Raw genomic sequence first — 21855 nt, forward strand, 5'->3', positions numbered from 1 at the left:
GGCCTGTAGAGTCACAGTATTGGAACAGATATGAAGCTTAGCTCACCAGTAAGTCCTTATTTATTTATATTCACAGTGTACCCGCAAAACACCAGTCTCAACGTCAACAGTGAAGAGGCGACTCCAGGATGCTGGCCTTCTAGGCAGCTTTGCAAAGAAAAAGCCATATCGCAGACTGGCCAATAAAAAGAAAAGATTAAGATGGGCAAAGAACACAGACACAGGACAGAGGAACTCTGCCTAGAAGGCCAGCATCCCGGAGTCGCCTCTTCACTTTTGACGTTGAGACTGGTGTTTTGCGGGTACTGTTTAATGAAGCTGCCAGTTGAGGACTTGTGAGGCATCTGTTTCTCAAGCTAGACACTCTAATGTACTTGTCCTCTTGCTCAGTTGTGTACCGGGGCCTCCCACTCCACTTTCTATTCTGGTTAGAGACAGTTTGCGCTGTTCTGTGAAGGGAGTGGTACACAGCGTTGTCCCAGATCTTCAGTTTCTTGGCAATTTCTCACATGGAATCACCTTCATTAATCAGAACAAGAACTGACGAGTTTCAGAAGAAAGTTCTTTGTTTCTGGCTATTTTGAGCCTGTAATCGAACCCACAATGCTGATGCTCCAGATACTCAACTGGTCTAAAGAAGGCCAGTTGTATTGCTTCTTTAATCAGTACAACAGTTTTCAGCTGTACTAACATAATTGCAAAATGGTTTTCTAATGATCAATTAGCCTTTTAAAATGATAAACTTAGATTAGCTAACACAACGTGCCAGGAGTGATGGTTGCTGATAATGGGCCTCAGTACGCCTATGTAGATATTCCATAAAACAATCTGCCGTTTCCAGCTGCAATAGTCATTTACAACTTGAATAATGTCTGCACTGTATTTCTGATCATTTTGATGTTATTTTAATGCACAAAACATTTGCTTTTCTTTCAAAAACAAGACATTTCTAAGCGACCCCAAACTTTTGTGTGTAAAATATATATATAGATATTTAGATATAGATAGATAGATCGGTAGTCTAGTGGTTAGAGCGTTGGACCGGTATCCGAAAGGTTGCAAGATCGAAATCCCTGAGCTGACAAGGTAAAAATCTGTCATCTGCCCCTGAACAAGGCAGTTAACCCACTGTTCCTAGGACGTCATTGAAAATAAGAATTTGTTCTTAACTGACTTGCCTAGTTTAATAAAGGTAAAACAAAATATTGTGTAATATATATATATATACATATGGCTACGGCATATGTAACCTTACAACTTCAACTGTGTGTGTGTGTGTGTATATATATACACACACACAAATACATTTAAACTCAGTTTTCCACAATTTCTGACATTTAATCCTCGTAAACATTCCCTGTCTTAGGTCAGTTAGGATCACCACTTTATTTTAAGAATGTGAAATGTCAGAATAATAGTAGAGAGAATTTTTTATTTCAGCTTTTATTTCTTCCATCACATTCCCAGTGGGTCATAAGTTACCATATACTCAATTAGTATTTGGTAGCATTGCCTTTAAATTGTTTAACTTGGGTCAAATGTTTTTGGTAGCCTTGCACAAGCTTCCCACAATAAGTGGGTGAATTTTTCCACATTCCTCCTGACAAAGCTGGTGTAACTGAGTCAGGTTTGTAGGCCTCCTTGCGCACACACACTTGTTCAGTTCTGCCCACAAATCTTTTATAGGATTGAGGTCAGGGCTTTGTGATGGCCTCTCCAATACCTTGACTTTGTTGTCCTTAAGCCATTTTGCCACAACTTTGGAAGTATGCTTGGGGTCATTGTCCATTTGGAAGACCCATTTGCGACCAAGCTTTAACTTCCTGACTGATGTCTTGAGATGTTGCTTCAATGTATCCACATAATTTTCCATCCTCACGATGCCATCTATTTTGTGAAGTGCACCAGTCCCTCCTGCAACAAAGCACTCTCACAACATGATGCTGCCACCCCATTCTTCACGGTTGGGATGGTGTTCTTCGGCTTGCAAGCATCCCCCTTTATCCTCCCCTTTATCCTCCAACCATAACAATGGTCATTATGGCCAAACATTATGGCCAAACAACTATTTTTGTTTCATCATACCAGAGGACATTTCTCCAAAAAGTACGATCTTTGTCGCCATGTGCAGTTGCAAACCGTAGTCTGGCTTTTTTTATGGCAGTTTTGTAGCAGTGGCTTCTTCCTTTCTGAGTGGACTTTCAGGTTATGTCAATACAGGACTTGTTTTACTGTGGATATAGATAGTTTTGTACCTGTTTCCTCCAGCTTCTTCACAAGGTCCTTTGCTGCTGTTCTGGGATTGATTTGCACTTTTCGCACCAAAGTACGTTCACCTATAGGAGACAGCCTGCGTGGTCCCAGATTTGTGGAGGTCTACAATTTATTTTGTGAGGTCTTGGCTGATTTCTTTTGAGTTCCCCATGATGTCAAGCAAAGAGGCACTGAGTTTGAAGGTAGGCCTTGAAATACATCCACAGGTACACCTCAAATTGACTCAAATGATGTCAATTAGCCTATCAGAAGCTTCTAAAGCCGTGATATCATTTTCTGGAATTTTCCACGCTGTTTAAAGGCACAGTCCACTAAGTGTATGTAAACTTCTGACCCACTGGAATTGTGATACAGTGAATTATAAGTGAAATAATCTGTCTGTAAACAAAAATGACTTGTGCCATGCACAAAGTAGATGTCTTAACCAACTTGCCAAAACTATAGTTTGTTAACTTCTTGACGCTACCTATCCCGTTAGCGGAATAATTGTCATCAACAACCGCTGAATTGCATAGCGCCACATTCAAATAATATTACTAAAAATATTTATATTCATGAAATCACAAGTGCAATATAGCAAAACACAGCTTAGCCTTTTGTTAATCCACCTGTCGTGTCAGATTTGGAAAATATTCTTTACAGCGAAAGCAATCCAAGCGTTTGTGTAAGTTTATCGATCACTAGACAAAACATTATGAACACCTAGCATCAAAGTAGCTTGGTCACGAAAATCAGAAAAGCAATCAAATGAATTGCTTACCTTTGATCTTTGGATGTTTTCAATCACGAGACTCCTAGTTACACAAATGTTCCTTTTGTTCCATAAAGATTATTTTATATCCAAAATACCTGAGTTTGTTTGGCGCGTTATGTTCAGAAATCCACAAGCTCGAGCGGTCACGACAACGCAGACGAAAATTCCAAATAGTATCTGGAATGTCCACAGAAACATGTCAAACGTTTTTTTATAATCAATCCTCAGGTTGTTTTTAAAATATATAATCAATAATATATCAACCGGCACTGTCTCTTTTTCAGTAGGAGAGGGAGAGACAATGGCTGCCCCACTGTGTTGCGCAAGCAAAACTCATGGTTTCAGTAGGAGAGGGAGAGACAATGGCTGCCCCACTGTGTTGCGCCAAGCAAAACTCATGGTTTCAATAGGAGAGGGAGAGACAATGGCTGCCCCACTGTGTTGCACAAGCAAAACTCATGCGAACACCTGACGCGATGTTATCTTTCTCGCTCATTTTTATAAATAAAAGCCTGAAACTATGTCTAAAGACTGACACCTTGAGGAAGCGATAGGAAAGGGAATCTGGTTGATATCCCTTTAAATGGAGCGAAGGCAGGCTATGGAACATGGAGCTTTCAAAATAGATTTGTTAATTTAGCAGATAAGACGCTCTTATTTCCAAGCCCTTGGTTTGATTTCCCTCATGTTTCGCCTGCGATATCAGTTCTGTTATACTCACAGACAATATTTTGACCGTTTTGGAAACTTTAGAGTGTTTTCTATCCTAATCTGCCGATTATATGCATATTCTAGCATATGGGCCTGAGAAATAGGCCATTTACTTTGGGAACTTTATTTTTCCAAACATAAAAATAGTGCCCCCTAGCTGAAAGAGGTTAACAAGCAATTTGTGGAGTGGTTGAAAAATGAGTTTTAATGACTCCAACTTAACAACTTAAGTGTATGTAAACTTCCGACTTCAACTGTATGTATGTGTATGTATATAGATAGATAGATTTTGGACACACCTACTCATTCCAGGGTTTTCTATATTTTTACTAATTATTTTCTACATTCATCGCAGCCTTCCTCCTCTTTCACTCTTTTCCCCTTTGTATCTTTCTCTCTCAGCGTCTTTCCCCCTGTAGCGTGTCTCTCTCCCTCATATCTCTGACCTTATCTCACACACTTTCGTTTTTCTATCCTTGTGGGGACCTAAAATTGACCTATTTTCTCTAACCTTACCACCTAACCCTACTGACCTAAACCTAAACCTAATTGTAACCCTAAACCAAACCCCTAAGCTTAAAATAGCCTTTGTCCCTCTGGATAGAAGAACAAGACTGCTCACACACACACACACACACACACACACACACACACACACACACACACACGGCCTAATCCTCATAGTGTGAGTGTGAATTTCACAGTGGCTGTGGGTGCAGGAGACAGGAATGATGCATGGAGTCACGTGTCCTCTTGGAGAGTCAACTCACAGGAACACTGGATTACAATATTATTCCTGATAAGGGGAGATCACCATGTGCACACTATACAGGAAACTGTAAGATCATGGGCCTGGGTGATTGAAGTGCAGGGGCTTGAAAACATGCGTTTGAACTGTGTGCGAGAGAGTGTGTGTAAGTTAACTCCAGCTGAAGTCCTGGGTACCACACTGACTTTGGTCTCCAGATTTCTCCCATATGTGTGGAGCAAGGTGGCCCTCTCATGTGTTCCATATGGGGATGGTTGCTACAATGTGTGTTTTATTGGTCTTTAGTGCCATCAATCCTCTTACCACATTACTATTGATGTGAATCTCGAGAGGGTTTGTTGTGGTGACAGACACATGGTGACAGACCCATGGCCTCACATACCGCTCGCGCGCGCGCGTGTGTGTGTGTGCGCGTGTGTGTGTGTGTGTGTGTGTGCGCGCGTGTGTGTGTGCGCGCGTGTGTGTGTGTGCGTGTGTGTGTGCGCGTGTGTGTGCGCGCGTGTGTGTGTGTGTGTGTGTGTGTGTGTGTGTGTGTGTGTTGGAATGGGACAAAGTGTCAAATGGAGATGATTTATTTATTGTGTGAGTGAAATGTATGAACAGTACTTTATTGGAGATATTAATCACAGTGATCGAGCGACTGGTTCACAGCACTTGGAGGTAAACCCATCCCATAGACATTATTGTGCTCTGTAGCCCCAGTGTGGATCCCCTCTCAACCCAGTGCTCAGAGAGAGAGAGGGGTGGAGAGGGAGAGTGGACAATGGCATCAGTGTACTGGTTGGAGTGCTATGGGAGTAAACCAAGATGGCAGTCGCACAGTAAAGCCCTGGGTCTCTCTCTCTCTCTGGTCCCAGTACCATGTTGTGGTCTGGGCCTCTGATGGGGTCATGATGTTGACTGTTAGCAGCTCATACAGGTCAGAGGTTAGAGGTTCCATTCACCACAGCTGGTAAAGATTACCATCAGGCGCCGTAGGATACCCCTGCCCTGTCTCTCACACACACCGACCGTGTTCACTCCGTGTGTGTTTGATTGAGCAGGACTGCTGTGACACCACTGTTACTAGGTCAGGAGTCCCGGCCATACAACAGAGCCTATTGTATAGAGAGAACTAGGGAGAGGAGGGCGGGTGACTGTATGAGTTTGTGTTAAGTGTGTTGTACATTTATTGTCCTGTGTGTGTGTGTGTACACATCTCATTGTCTAGGATAGAATGATTCTTTTATTTGCTGTGCGGGCAGAACACACATGAGCCGCACACACCCAGAGTACACTTGACCACACGCTTGCGCCCACAGAGCATGTGACCGACCTAATCAGACTCCAGCTAGATCCTCATCTCCACACACACACACACACACACACACACACACACACACACACACACTCTTAGAGCATGTGACCAGCCTAACCAGACCCTCATCATTACTTACACACACTACAGTTCAGTCATCCACTGGTCACACAAACCAAGTTTTCCAGTAATGTTCAGTCTCACGTGCATAAAGCCACACACCTGAGTGTAAGCAGCTGGTGTGACGAGAGGCAGAAAATGGAGGGCGTTGTAATCCTGACTTCCTGTTAGTCAGTGCCTAGTTACTGCACTACAATGTGTGTGTCTGTGCCTGTCTGTGTGGAGAGAGAGGGAGCCAGAGAGCGGTTATATGACAATAGATGGTGTGTGTATATGGAGAGCAGATCTATGACAATAGATGGTGTGTGTATAGAGAGAGCAGCTGTATGGCAATAGATGGTGTGTGTATGGAGAGAGCAGCTGTATGACAATAGGTGGTGTGTGTATGGAGAGAGCAGCTGTATAGCAATAGATGGTGTGTGTATGGAGAGAGCAGCTGTATGACAATAGATGGTGTGTGTATGGAGAGAGCAGCTGTATGGCAATAGATGGTGTGTGTATGGAGAACAGCTGTATGGCAATAGATGGTGTGTGTATGGAGGGCAGATATATGACAATAGATGGTGTGTGTATATGGAGAGCAGATCTATGACAATAGATGGTGTGTGTATAGAGAGAGCAGCTGTATGGCAATAGATGGTGTGTGTATGGAGAGAGCAGCTGTATGACAATAGGTGGTGTGTGTATGGAGAGCAGCTGTATGACAATAGGTGGTGTGTGTATGGAGAGAGCAGCTGTATGACAATAGGTGGTGTGTGTATGGAGAGAGCAGCTGTATGACAATAGATGGTGTGTGTATAGAGAGAGCAGCTGTATAGCAATAGATGGTGTGTGTATGGAGAGAGCAGCTGTATGGCAATAGATGGTGTGTGTATGGAGAGAGCAGATATATGACAATAGATGGTGTGTGTATGGAGAGCAGCTGTATGGCAATAGATGGTGTGTGTATGGAGGGCAGATATATGACAATAGATTGTGTGTGTATAGAGAGCAGTTATATGACAATAGATGGCGTGTGTATGGAGAGAGCAGCTGTATGACAATAGATGGTGTGTGTAGAGAGAGCAGCTGTATGACAATAGATGGTGTGTGTAGAGAGAGCAGCTGTATGACAATAGATGGTGTGTGTATGGAGAGAGCAGCTGTATGACAATAGATGGTGTGTGTATAGAGAGAGCAGCTGTATAGCAATAGATGGTGTGTGTATGGAGAGAGCAGCTGTATGGCAATAGATGGTGTGTGTATGGAGAGAGCAGATATATGACAATAGATGGTGTGTGTATGGAGAGCAGCTGTATGGCAATAGATGGTGTGTGTATGGAGGGCAGATATATGACAATAGATTGTGTGTGTATAGAGAGCAGTTATATGACAATAGATGGCGTGTGTATGGAGAGAGCAGCTGTATGACAATAGATGGTGTGTGTAGAGAGAGCAGCTGTATGACAATAGATGGTGTGTGTAGAGAGAGCAGCTGTATGACAATAGATGGTGTGTGTATGGAGAGAGCAGCTGTATGACAATAGATGGTGTGTATATGGAGAGCAGCTGTATGGCAATAGATGGTGTGTATATGGAGAGCAGATATATGACAATAGATGGTGTGTGTGGAGAGCAGCTGTATGACAATAGATGGTGTGTATATGGAGAGCAGATATATGACAATAGATGGTGTGTGTATATGGAGAGCAGATATATGACAATAGATGGTGTGTATATGGAGAGCAGATATATGACAATAGATGGTGTGTATATGGAGAGCAGATATATGACAATAGATGGTGTGTGTATGGAGAGCAGATATATGACAATAGATGGTGTGTGTATATGGAGAGCAGATATATGACAATAGATGGTGTGTATATGGAGAGCAGATATATGACAATAGATGGTGTGTATATGGAGAGCAGATATATGACAATAGATTGTGTGTGTATATGGAGAGCAGATATATGACAATAGATGGTGTGTATATGGAGAGCAGATATATGACAATAGATGGTGTGTATATGGAGAGCAGATCTATGACAATAGATGGTGTGTGTATATGGAGAGCAGATATATATGACAATAGATGGTGTGTATATGGAGAGCAGATATATGACAATAGATGGTGTGTATATGGAGAGCAGCTGTATGGCAATAGATGGTTTGTGTATGGAGAGAGCAGTTCTATTACGATAGATGGTTTGTGTATGGAGAGAGCAGCTACAGTGGGGAGAACAAGTATTTGATGCACTGCTGATTTTGCAGGTTTTTCTACTTACAAAGCATGTAGAGGTCTGTAATTTTTATCATAGGTACAATTCAACTGTGAGAGACGGAATCTAAAACAAAAATCCAGAAAATCACATTGTATGATTTTTAAGTAATTAATTTGCATTTTATACCTTTATTTAACTAGGCAAGTCAGTTAAGACACATTCTTAATTTCAATGACTGCCTAGGAACGGTTGGTTAACTGCCTTGTTCAGGGGCAGAACGACAGATTTTCACCTTGTCAGCTCGGGGAATCTAATCTTGCAACCTTACAGTTAACTAGTCCAACACAATAACGACCTGCCTCTCTCGTTGCACTCCACAAGGAGACTGCCTGTTACGCGAATGCAGTAAGCCAAGGTATGTTGCTAGCTAGCATTAAACTTATCTTATAAAAAACAATCAATCATAATCACTAGATAACTACACATGGTTGATGATATTACTAGATATTATCTAGCGTGTCCTGCGTTGCATATAATCTGACTGAGCATACAAGTATCTAAGTATCTGACTGAGCAGTGGTAGGCAGAAGCAGGTGCGTAAACATGAATTCAAACAGCACTTTCGTGCGTTTTGCCAGCAGCTCTTCGTTGTGCGTCAAGCATTGCGCTGTTTATGACTTCAAGCCTATCAACTCCCGAGATGAGGCTGGTGTAACCGATGTGAAATGGCTAGCTAGTTAGCGCACGCTAATAGCGTTTCAAACGTCACTCGCTCTGAGCCTGTGGTTGTTTCCCTTGCTCTGCATGGGTAACGCTGCTTCGAGTGTGGCTGTTGTCGATGTGTTCCTGGTTCGAGCCCAGGGAGGAGCGAGGAGAGGGACGGAAGCTGTACTGTTACACTGGCAATACTAAAGTGTCTATCAGAACATCCAATAGTCAAAGGTTTTTTTTATTTTTAATTTTACCTTTATTTTACTAGGCAAGTCAGTTAAGAACAAATTCTTATTTTCAATGACGGCCTAGGAACAGTGGGTTAACTGCCTGTTCAGGGGCAGAACGACAGATTTGTACCTTGTCAGCTCGGGGATTCGAACTTGCAACCTTTCGGTTACTAGTCCAAATCAAATCAAATGTATTTATATAGCCCTTCTTACATCAGCTGATATCTCAAAGTGCTGTACAGAAACCCAGCCTAAAACATCAAACAGCAAGCAATGCAGGTGTAAAAGCACGGTGGCTCGGAAAAACTCCCTAGAAAGGCCAAAACCTAGGAAGAAACCTAGAGAGGAACCAGGCTATGTGGGCTGGCCAGTCCTCTTCTGGCTGTGCCGGGTGGAGATTATAACAGAACATGGCCAAGATGTTCAAATGTTCATAAATGACCAGCATGGTCGAATAATAATAAGGCAGAACAGTTGAAACTGGAGCAGCAGCACAGTCAGGTGGACTGGGGACAGCAAGGAGTCATCATGTCAGGTAGTCCTGGGGCACGGTCCTAGGGCTCAGGTCCTCCGAGAGAGAGAAAGAAAGAGAGAATTAGAGAGAGTATATGTGGGGTGGCCAGTCCTCTTCTGGCTGTGCCAGGTGGAGATTATAACAGAACATGGCCAAGATGTTCAAATGTTCATAAATGACCAGCATGGTCGAATAATAGTAAGGCAGAACAGTTGAAACTAGTCCAACGCTCTAACGACTAGGCTACCCTGCCGCCCCTAGTCAAAGGTTAATGAAATAAAAATGGTATAGAGGGAAATAGTCCTATAATTCCTATAATAACTACAACCTAAAACTTCTTACCTGGGAATATTGAAGACTCATGTTAAAAGGAACCACCAGCTTTCATATGTTCTCATGTTCTGAGCAAGGAACTGAAACGTTAGCTTTCTTACATGGCACATATTGCACTTTTACTTTCTTCTCCAACACTTTGTTTTTGCATTATTTAAACCAAATTGAACATGTTTCATTATTTATTTGAGGCTAAATTGATTTTATTGATGTATTATATTCATTTAAAATATGTGTTAATTCAGTATTGTTGTAATTGTCATTATTACCCCCCCCCCCCCCCAAAAAAAAACGGCCACTTAATCTGTATCTGCTTTTTTGGTCCTCCAATAATCGGTATCGGCTTTTTTGATCCTCCAATAATCGGTATCGGCGCTGAAAAATCATAATCGGTCGACCTCTAGTGTGTGTATGTAGAGAGCAGCTATATGACAATATATGGTGTGTGTAGAGAGAGACGCTATTTGACAATAGATGGTGTGTGTATATAGAGACCAGTTGTATGAGAATATATTGTGCGTGTGTGTAGAGACCAGTTATATGACAATAGATGGTGTGTGTGTGTGTAGAGAGAGCTGTTGTGGTACTCTGGCGAACAGATGACTCTGTATCCAGCAGCCATATTGCTTTGATTTTGACAGTATGAAGAGGGCAGCTATATGGCTAGAAAGATGGTTAGACCAAGGTTACTGTTAAGAAGATTCAAATATCCCCTACTTTCTCTTCCTCTCCTCTCATCTCTGATCCCTCTGTCCTCTCTCCTCTCCTCTCTGATCCCTCTCTCCTCTCTCCATCAACTCTGGGAATTCCACAGCACTGTCTTGATGACATTTTCCAGGAAATGACCCATCCTTCTGTTCTCTCTCTCCTATCTCTCTCATCTCTCTCTCTTTGGTGTGTGCCTACTTCTCTGTTTTGTCTTATCAGCCAGTTTAGTTGTTTGCAGGACAGGGATTACACCCACGATTACAATCTCACACACACATTGTATACACACAATCTCACACACACATTGTATACACACAATCTCACACACATATGGTATACACACAATCTCACACACATTGTATACACACAATCTCACACACATACTGTTTACACACAATCTCACACACATTGTATACACACAATCTCACACACATATTGTATACACACAATCTCACACACAATCTCACACACATTGTATACACACAATCTCACACACATATTGTATACACACAATCTCACACACATACAACAAATAGCACACCCATAAACCCATTGCATATTTTCCTGGAAATCTCTCACTAAGTCTAAATCCACATGGTTATTGTTGCATCTGATTATGAGCAGATAAAGGTTTTTATTTAGTTGTGTGTTTGTTCACCCTTGTGTGTGTGGAGTGTGTCAGGGTTGGGGGGGGCAGCTAAACACAGACCCTCAAAGAATCTTTCTTCTCTTTTGAAGTGAGTTCAAATGCTCTTCAAAGTGCTCCCTTACTCTGACTGAGAGAGGGAGGAATGAGACAGGGAGGAAGAGAGGGAGGGGAGGAGATGGAGAAGGTAGTGTTGTGTAGGACCATGTGCCTCTCGTCTGTCAGAGATGGAGAGACATACTGCTGGGAGGCTGCCTGACCTAAACAATGTTTTCAACAGAGCAGGCTTGTCCTGTCTCCCTCTCTGTCTCCATCGCCCCCAGGGAATGAGGGAGGGAAGAGAGGTAAAGTGGTAGATTATGTTAAAAGGGGAAGGATGGAAGAAGGGAATGCGATACAAAGGGAGGGGGAGAGAGAGAATCAGATCCAGTGTGATGGAGGGAGAGAGAGAATCAGACCCAGTGTGATGGAGGGAGGGGGAGAGAGAGAATCAGATCCAGTGTAATGGAGGGAGAGAGAGAATCAGATCCAGTGTGATGGAGGGAGAGAGAAAATCAGATCCAGTGTGATGGAGGGAGGCGGAGAGAGAGAATCAGATCCAGTGTGATGGAGGGAGAGAGAGAATCAGATCCAGTGTGATGGAGGGAGGGGGAGAGAGAGAATCAGATCCAGTGTGATGGAGGGAGGGGAGAGAGAGAATCAGATCCGGTGTGATGGGGGAGGGGAGAGAGATAATCAGATCCGGTGTGATGGAGGGAGGGGGAGAGAGAGAATCAGATCCAGTGTGATGGAGGGAAGGGGGAGAGAGAGAATCAGATCCAGTGTGATGGAGGGAGGGGAGAGAGATAATCAGATCCAGTGTGATGGAGGGAGGGGGAGAGAGAGAATCAGATCCAGTGTGATGGAGGGAGGGGAGAGAGAGAATCAGATCCAGTGTGATGGAGGGAGGGAGAGAGAGAATCAGATCCAGTGTGATGGAGGGAGGGGAGAGAGATAATCAGATCCAGTGTGATGGAGGGAGGGGGAGAGAGAGAATCAGATCCAGTGTGATGGAGGGAGGGGGAGAGAGAGAATCAGATCCAGTGTGATGGAGGGAGGGGGAGAGAGAGAATCAGATCCAGTGTGATGGAGGGAGGGGGAGAGAGAGAATCAGATCCAGTGTGATGGAGGGAGGGGAGAGAGAGAATCAGATCCAGTGTGATGGAGGGAGGGGGAGAGAGAGAATCAGATCCAGTGTGATGGAGGGAGGGGAGAGAGAGAATCAGATCCAGTGTGATGGATGGAGGGAGGGGGAGAGAGAGAATCAGATCCAGTGTGATGGAGGGAGGGGGAGAGAGAGAATCAGATCCAGTGTGATGGAGGGAGGGGGAGAGAGAGAATCAGATCCAGTGTGATGGAGGGAGGGGGAGAGAGATAATCAGATCCAGTGTGATGGAGGGAGGGGGAGAGAGATAATCAGATCCAGTGTGATGGAGGGAGGGGGAGAGAGAGAATCAGATCCAGTGTGATGGAGGGAGGGGGAGAGAGATAATCAGATCCAGTGTGATGGAGGGAGGGGGAGAGAGAGAATCAGATCCAGTGTGATGGAGGGAGAGAGAGAATCAGATCCAGTGTAATGGAGGGAGGGGGAGAGAGAGAATCAGATCCAGTGTGATGGAGGGAGGGGGAGAGAGAGAATCAGATCCAGTGTGATGGAGGGAGGGGGAGAGAGACAGAAAAAAGAGCTACAGTCTGCCTCCATACACAGACACCACAAGTCTTAGCATAATAAGAGTGGGAGGCTCCAGGTAAAATAACAGCCGTAGTAGATAATAACAGCTACTCTGGCTGACTGACTGGCGGACTGTCCCAGACCCATGCAGTCAGTCACCAGTAGTGGAACACCACTAGTCATACTGCATTGCCAGCAGTCCTAACCTCTTATCTCTCTCTCCTCTCCTCTTAACACACCAGCTACAGACAGTACAGCTAGCTGTCAGTCCACTACACATCTCCTCTATATGCTGACCTAAGCAGCTAGAAAACCATCCTTTCACACCCTTTAGTGGACTGACTGGAAGGGGATCCAGAGAGCAAGGGCACACACTGACACACACACACACACACACACACACACACACACACACACACACACACACACACACAGTCAGTTAGTCAGAGTGGTGTTAGGTTGGTGAGGGGCTGTGGGGTTGGTCAGAGCAGCGTTAGGTTGGTGAGGGTCTGTGGGGTTAGTCAGAGAGGTGTTAGGTTGGTGAGGGGCTGTGGGGTTAGTCAGAGCAGCGTTAGGTTGGTGAGTGTCTGTGGGGTTAGTCAGAGCAGTGTTAGGTTGGTGATGCGCTATGGGGTTAGTCAGAGAGGTGTTAGGTTGGTGAGGGGCTGTGGGGTTAGTCGGAGAGGTGTTAGGTTGGTGAGGGGCTGTGGGGTTAGTCAGAGCAGCGTTAGGTTGGTGAGGGGCTGTGGGGTTAGTCAGAGCAGTGTTAGGTTGGTGATGCGCTATGGGGTTAGTCAGAGAGGTGTTAGGTTGGTGAGGGGCTGTGGGGTTAGTCAGAGCGGCGTTGGGTTGGCGAGGGGCTTTGGGGTTAGTCAGACTGGTGTTAGGTTGGTGAGGGGCTGTGGGGTTAGTCAGAGCAGCGTTAGGTTGGTGAGGGTCTGTGGGGTTAGTCAGAGCGGCGTTAGGTTGGTGAGGGGCTGTGGGGTTAGTCAGAGCAGCGTTAGGTTGGTGAGGGGCTGTGGGGTTGGTCAGAGCAGCGTTAGGTTGGTGAGGGTCTGTGGGGTCAGTCAGAGCAGCGTTAGGTTGGTGAGGGGTGTGGGGTTAGTTATAGCAGTGTTAGGTTGGTGAGGGGCTGTGGGGTTAGTCAGAGCGGTGTTAGGTATGTGAGGGGCTGTGGGGTTAGTCAGAGCAGCGTTAGGTTGGTGAGGGGCTGTGGGGTTAGTCAGAGAGGTGTTAGGTATGTGAGGGGCTGTGGGGTTAGTCAGAGCAGCGTTAGGTTGGTGAGGGGCTGTGGGGTTAGTCAGAGCGGTGTTAGGTATGTGAGGGGCTGTGGGGTTAGTCAGAGCGGTGTTAGGTATGTGAGGTTAGTCAGAGCGGTGTTAGGTTGGTGAGGGGGCTGTGGGGTTAGTCAGAGCGGTGTTAGGTTGGTGAGGGGCTGTGGGGTTAGTCAGAGCGGTGTTAGGTTGGTGAGGGGGCTGTGGGGTTAGTCAGAGCGGTGTTAGGTATGTGAGGTTAGTCAGAGCGGTGTTAGGTTGGTGAGGGGGGCTGTGGGGTTAGTCAGAGCGGTGTTAGGTATGTGAGGTTAGTCAGAGCGGTGTTAGGTATGTGAGGTTAGTCAGAGCGGTGTTAGGTATGTGGGGTTAGTCAGAGCGGTGTTAGGTATGTGAGGTTAGTCAGAGCGGTGTTAGGTTGGTGAGGGGGGCTGTGGGGTTAGTCAGAGCGGTGTTAGGTTGGTGAGGGGCTGTGGGGTTAGTCAGAGCGGTGTTAGGTATGTGAGGTTAGTCAGAGCGGTGTTAGGTTGGTGAGGGGGGCTGTGGGGTTATATAAAGGGATGTGAGATGAAAGAAGAAAAAGGAAAGATGTTGTATAACAGGACAAAGGTTAATATAGATGGAGACTTACAGGCACCTGGCAGCCCGCCATGGGAGAGCGAGAGAGAATGGCCATTACATAAACAGATCAAGCATGGGTGTATTATTGGTGGGTTTAGATGAATGGTACATAAAGAGATGGACTAGAGCTAACAGAGGGACAGGGGAGTGTGATTATTGGTGGGTTTAGATGAATGGTACATAAAGAGATGGACTAGAGCTAACAGAGGGACAGGGAAGTGTGATTATTGGTGGGTTTAGATGAATGGTACATAAAGAGATGGACTAGAGCTAACAGAGGGACAGGGGAGTGTGATTATTGGTGGGTTTAGATGAATGGTACATAAAGAGATGGACTAGAGCTAACAGAGGGACGGGAGTGTGATTATTGGTTGGTTTAGATCAGGGGTGTCAAAGTCAAATGGACGGAGGGCCAAATAAAAAAATCAGCTACAAGACGAGGGCCGGACTGTTCGAATGTTCATTGAAAATTTTTTAAATGACGCATATAGTCTAGTGAACCTAATTGAACCTACTGAAAACCTAACAAATATATTACAATATGATCAGATAAATAAAGCAATATTTTCTTATGGCTCTGTCAGTAATCTTTAATTTTCAACAGACACAAAAGACAAATTTCCTTTATATAAATATCCCCATAACATGAACATTAAATGAAAGAAACCGGTATTCAAGGCACCATCAGTAGACTATATTTTCTATTTTAGCAAAAGTGGGCTAAATTTACTTCAAAGAAAAAACAATAATAGCAATTTTCTATCATCCACTCAACTGAAATATTTTTAAAATATAATTGGATTGAAATACAAAAAAATAAAGTGCAAAAATCTATTAATCAAAAACAACACTTTGTTTAAGGAGAAGTAACATGCAGTGAAAACAAATATTAAATTTTAACTTTTAAACTTGAACTGAGTAAAAACTCTAAATATGTGATTGCACAGTAATGTTCACTTGTTTGAGGTTGAGGGTGATACTTGGTGGTGTCCCATCTTTTCCACAAGTTCATCAATGTTCGGGGTAAGGCTCTGAGCTGAAGAAATCCTCAGAATTGAGTGGAGGTGTTCAGCAGTAAGTCGACTTCTGTGTGATGTTTTGTTCAGGTTCATCAAAGAAAACAGTTGTTCACACAGGTATGTGCTGCCAAACATAGACAACGTTTGAGCAGCCTGGATGCGCAGCTGGGGCATTGTGCCGGGAGGAAACGGGCGAACTCCGCAGCACCCACTGCCGCATATTTTGCCCTCAGTGCATCATTGCATTGGAGGTCAATCAACTCCATTTGGAGGTTTGGTGGTGAGCTTTCCACGTCAACAGCAAATGGGTTACCGAGCAGTTCCAACCTGCTTTTTTGTGCTTCAAAGTCAGCAAATCGGCGTCGAAAGTCAGCGGCAAGCATACCTATTTTATCAGCCAACTGTGTGCTCGGGAACGCACTGGTAGAGAGCTTCTCTTTCATGGTCTGGCAGCTGGGAAAGTGGCTCAAATTTTCTTTCCGCATCTGCGTCTCCCACAGAGTCAGTTTGGTTTTAAATGCCTTCACTGTACTGTACATATCAGAGATGACACGATCCCGACCCTGCAGCTGCAAGTTTATTGCATTCAGATGACTCGTAATGTCACACAGAAAAGCCATTTCACACAGAAACATTTCGTCTCGGAGTTGTGTTGTGTCTTTCCCTTTGCTGTCCAAGAACAGACAAATCTCCTCACGAAGCTCGAAACATCTTTGAAGCACCTTTCCCTGGCTTAGCCATCGCACCTCTGTGTGATAAGGCAAATCACCATGCTCCGTTTCTAACTCCGTCAGAAATGCCTTGAACTGGCGGTGATTCAAACCTTTGGCTCTGATAAAGTTAACTGTGCGCGTGATGATGCTCATTACATGCTCCATTTTCAAGGCTTTACCGCACAACGCTTCCTGGTGTATGATACAATGATAAGCTGTCAGCTCACCTGTCGCGTTTTCCTCTTGCATCTTTTCCCGTATCTTCGCCACCAGTCCGCTCCTGTGTCCACACATCGCAGGTGCTCCGTCGGTTGTCAAACCCACGAGTTTTTCCCAAGGCAGCTCCATCTCATTTACACATCTTGACACCTCTTCATACAAATCATGCCCCGTAGTTGTGCCATGCATAGGACGTAAAGCCAAAAACTCCTCTGTCACGCTTAGGTTGGAGTCCACTCCGCGGATGAAAATTGACAACTGGGCAATGTCAGAAATGTCGGTGCTCTCATCCACAGCCAAGGAATATGCAATAAAATCTTTTCCCTTTTTCACAAGCTGCTCTTTTAGATTGATGGACAACTGGTCTACTCTCTCGGCAATGGTGTTTCTGCTCAGACTCACATTTAAAAAGAGTTGCCTTTTTCTGGGCAAACTTCGTCACAAACTTTAATCATGCAGTTTTTGATGAAATCCCCTCCGTAAATGGCCGGGCTGATTTAGCGATCTCTTCTGCCAAAATAAAACTGGCCTTGACAGCAGCCTGGCCTTGTGATTTGGCTTTTTGAACAGAGCCTGTCGAGATTTGAGGCCTCGTTTTAATTCCTCTGCCTTTTGTAGCCTTTGTTCCATGTCCATATTCTTGTTTTTGTCCGCGTGTTTCGTTTCATAATGTCGTCTCAGATTATACTCTTTCAGTACCGCCACACTTTCTCCACACAGAAGACACACAGGTTTTCCAGCTACCTTCGTGAACATATACTCCGACTCCCACCTTGTTTGAAACCCCCGGTTCTCAGTATCCACCTTCCGTTTTGCCATTTTTGATGGGTATCTGAAAGTTAATTTTACTGTGATGCTGACGACTGCTGTGCCAATAAATATTGAAATGAAGCAGCCTACTGCTCGGTGCGTCACCTTTGCATTGTGGGAAATGTAGTATTGGTGCGTGTAAAAGATCTGCGGGCTGCCGGCTTGCTGCGGGCCGGTTCTAATAATAAATCAAGATCATCCCAGGGGCCGTAAAAAACCTTCTTGCGGTCCGGATGTGGCCCGCGGGCCTTGACTCTGACATATGTGGTTTAGATGAATGGTACATAACGAGATGGACTAGGGCTAACAGAGGGACAGGGGAGTGTGATTATTGGTGGGTTTAGATGAATGGTACATAAAGAGATGGACTAGAGCTAACAGAGGGACAGGGGAGTGTGATTATTGGTGGGTTTAGATGAATGGTACATAAAGAGATGGACTAGAGCTAACAGAGGGACAGGGGAGTGTGATTATTGGTGGGTTTAGATGAATGGTACATAAAGAGATGGACTAGAGCTAACAGAGGGACAGGGGAGTGTGATTATTGGTGGGTTTAGATGAATGGTACATAAAGAGATGGACTAGAGCTAACAGAGGGACAGGGGAGTGTGATTATTGGTTGATTTAGATGAATGGTACATAACGAGATGGACTAGAGCTAACAGAGGGACAGGGGAGTGTGATTATTGGTGGGTTTAGATGAATGGTACATAAAGAGATGGACTAGAGCTAACAGAGGGACAGGGGAGTGTGATTATTGGTGGGTTTAGATGAATGGTACATAAAGAGATGGACTAGAGCTAACAGAGGGACAGGGGAGTGTGATTATTGGTGGGTTTAGATGAATGGTACATAAAGAGATGGACTAGAGCTAACAGAGGGACAGGGGAGTGTGATTATTGGTGGGTTTAGATGAATGGTACATAAAGAGATGGACTAGAGCTAACAGAGGGACAGGGGAGTGTGATTATTGGTGGGTTTAGATGAATGGTACATAAAGAGATGGACTAGAGCTAACAGAGGGACAGGGGAGTGTGATTATTGGTGGGTTTAGATGAATGGTACATAACGAGATGGACTAGGGCTAACAGAGGGACAGGGGAGTGTGATTATTGGTGGGTTTAGATGAATGGTACATAAAGAGATGGACTAGAGCTAACAGAGGGACAGGGAGTGTGATTATTGGTGGGTTTAGATGAATGGTACATAAAGAGATGGACTAGAGCTAACAGAGGGACAGGGAGTGTGATTATTGGTGGGTTTAGATGAATGGTACATAAAGAGATGGACTAGGGCTAACAGAGGGACAGGGGAGTGTGATTATTGGTGGGTTTAGATGAATGGTACATAAAGAGATGGACTAGAGCTAACAGAGGGACAGGGGAGTGTGATTATTGGTGGGTTTAGATGAATGGTACATAACGAGATGGACTAGAGCTAACAGAGGGACAGGGGAGTGTGATTATTGGTGGGTTTAGATGAATGGTACATAACGAGATGGACTAGAGCTAACAGAGGGACAGGGGAGTGTGATTATTGGTGGGTTTAGATGAATGGTACATAACGAGATGGACTAGGGCTAACAGAGGGACAGGGGAGTGTGATTATTGGTGGGTTTAGATGAATGGTACATAAAGAGATGGACTAGAGCTAACAGAGGGACAGGGGAGTGTGATTATTGGTGGGTTTAGATGAATGGTACATAAAGAGATGGACTAGAGCTAACAGAGGGACAGGGGAGTGTGATTATTGGTGGGTTTAGATGAATGGTACATAAAGAGATGGACTAGAGCTAACAGAGGGACAGGGGAGTGTGATTATTGGTGGGTTTAGATGAATGGTACATAAAGAGATGGACTAGAGCTAACAGAGGGACAGGGGAGTGTGATTATTGGTGGGTTTAGATGAATGGTACATAAAGAGATGGACTAGAGCTAACAGAGGGACAGGGGAGTGTGATTATTGGTGGGTTTAGATGAATGGTGCATAAAGAGATGGACTAGGGCTAACAGAGGGACAGGGGAGTGTGTGACCAGTTGGTCTAGAAAAGCCCTGACTAAACTACTGTGCCTCTGATTTGGTCAGATGCCGATAAATAAACGCACACACACACACACACACACACACACACACACACACACACACACACACACACACACACACCATCTCTCCTGGCTGCTATGAGTGGACATCACAAAATACTGGTTAATAAGACCATTCACTAGCTGTGTGTGGAGGGACATGACAGACCTGGGTTTATTGAAAATAAATCATTGTGTGTGGTACCATTTGAAGAGTTCCTGTGTGACTGTGTGTGGTACCATTTGAAGAGTTCCTGTGTGACTGTGTGTGGTACCATTTGAAGAGTTCCTGTGTGACTGTGTGTGGTACCATTTGAAGAGTTCCTGTGTGACTGTGTGTGGTACCATTTGAAGAGTTCCTGTGTGACTGTGTGTGGTACCATTTGAAGAGTTCCTGTGTGACTGTGTGTGGTACCATTTGAAGAGTTCCTGTGTGACTGTGTGTGGTACCATTTGAAGAGTTCCTGTATGACTGTGTGTGGTACCATTTGAAGAGTTCCTGTGTGACTGTGTGTGTTGACATTGAGAAGCATGCTACAGGTAGTAATGAGACCTAAAGGTCTGTGTGTGACCCCATATTGGTCTGTTTCCCCACCAGGTATTACTACAACAAGAGAATCCTCCACAAGACCAAAGGGAAGAGGTTCACCTACAAGTTCAACTTCAACAAACTGGTCCTGGTCAACTACCCTTTCATAGACATGGGCTCCACAGGTACCGCTCACTGTGTGTGTGTGTGTGTGTGTGTCACAGACATCACTAAATTCTTAATTAAACACTGACTGTGCTAATCCATATCATTACCTAGTGTATATTAATACCCTCATCATTGCATCTCTCTGTTCTCCTCCTCTCTTCCCTCTCTCTCCTGTTCTCTAACAGGTAGTGGTGTTCCTCAGAGTGCCCCACCATTGCCTTCCGCAGCCGGAACTCATTTCCGCTTCCCACCATCCACGCCATCCGACATGCTTTCACCCAATGAGGACCTGCGTAGCCCCGGGGGCGTGTTCAGCGCCGTGGCTCGGCGCATGGCGCGCGGCTCGGTCAGCGACTGCAGCGATGGGACCTCCGTCAACTCTGAGATCGAGGATGGCAACGGGGGAGGTGGGGATGAGAGGGGGGAGAGAGGGCTGAGTGGGGGAGGGGAGGAGGTCCAGGGGGAGGGGAGGGGGAGGAGGTCCAGGGGAGGAGGAGGCCCAGGGGGAGGAGGAGTAGGAGGTCCAGGGGGAGGAGGAGGAGTAGGAGTAGGAGGTCCAGGGGAGGAGGGTACAGGAGTATGATCCACCCCCGTATGTCCCATGAGTCTCTGTTTAGGATGTATGGTGGAGCAGGGAACCCCAATGCCCACCCAGGCTCCCGCGGCCCCCTGGGACACAGGGTCCACCCTGACAACCTGTCCCCCTTCCCCGTGTCCCCCCTGCCTGGCCCTGGGGGTGCAGGGCTCTTAGCCCCACCTCTGTCCCCAGCCCTGTCCTTGACCCCCTCTTCCCACCTGCCCTACACCCCGTCCCCCTCCCTCTCCCCCATGCTGGGCTCTCACTTCTCCTTCAACCCTGAGGAAATGAAGCGCTACCTGCAGGCCCACCACCAGAGTGTTTACAACTACCACCTCAGCCCCAGAGCCTTCCTCCACTACCCCAACGTCATCATTCCCCAGCCACACCGCCTCGCCCAAGACAAGAGAGAACTGGGCGAGAGAGGAGGAGAACGCTCAGGTCTGAATAGTCATCGACACCCATCTCCCCTGTCCCAATCCCACTCTCCTCACCCTCACTCAGCCCACCCTCACCCGCACTCAGCCCACCCTCACTCGGCCCATTCCCACCCCCACCCCATCCACCACCCACTGCACCTGGGTGAGGAGCCGCCTCACCTCTCGCCCTTCAAGTTCAAGCTGCAGCCTCCTCCATTGGGCCGGAAGCAGAGGGATGGTAGCCAGAACCACCACCCCAGGCAGAGCTCACTGTCCTCGGGCTCAGGGTCCCTGTCGTCCTCCGGTCTGGGGTCCTCCCTGTCCTTCGGCAGTGACCTGAGCTCAGCCGGCGGGTCAGGACTCATCTCCAACTCCTCCTCCACCGGCTCCCTCAACAGCACCGGGCTGCCCAAGATCAAGGTGAGACCCACAAGGGGACATAGTCA

At 45.7% G+C, this 21855-nt stretch overlaps 1 pseudogene; it reads left to right on the forward strand.

Moving 5' to 3' along the window:
• The window catches only part of LOC115119138 (ETS domain-containing transcription factor ERF-like), an 83128-nt pseudogene that overhangs the window by 55869 nt on the left and 5404 nt on the right, over window positions 1–21855 (forward strand).

Source organism: Oncorhynchus nerka, linkage group LG3 (genome assembly GCF_034236695.1).
Source record: "Oncorhynchus nerka isolate Pitt River linkage group LG3, Oner_Uvic_2.0, whole genome shotgun sequence".
In the NCBI taxonomy this organism is placed as follows: domain Eukaryota; kingdom Metazoa; phylum Chordata; class Actinopteri; order Salmoniformes; family Salmonidae; genus Oncorhynchus; species Oncorhynchus nerka.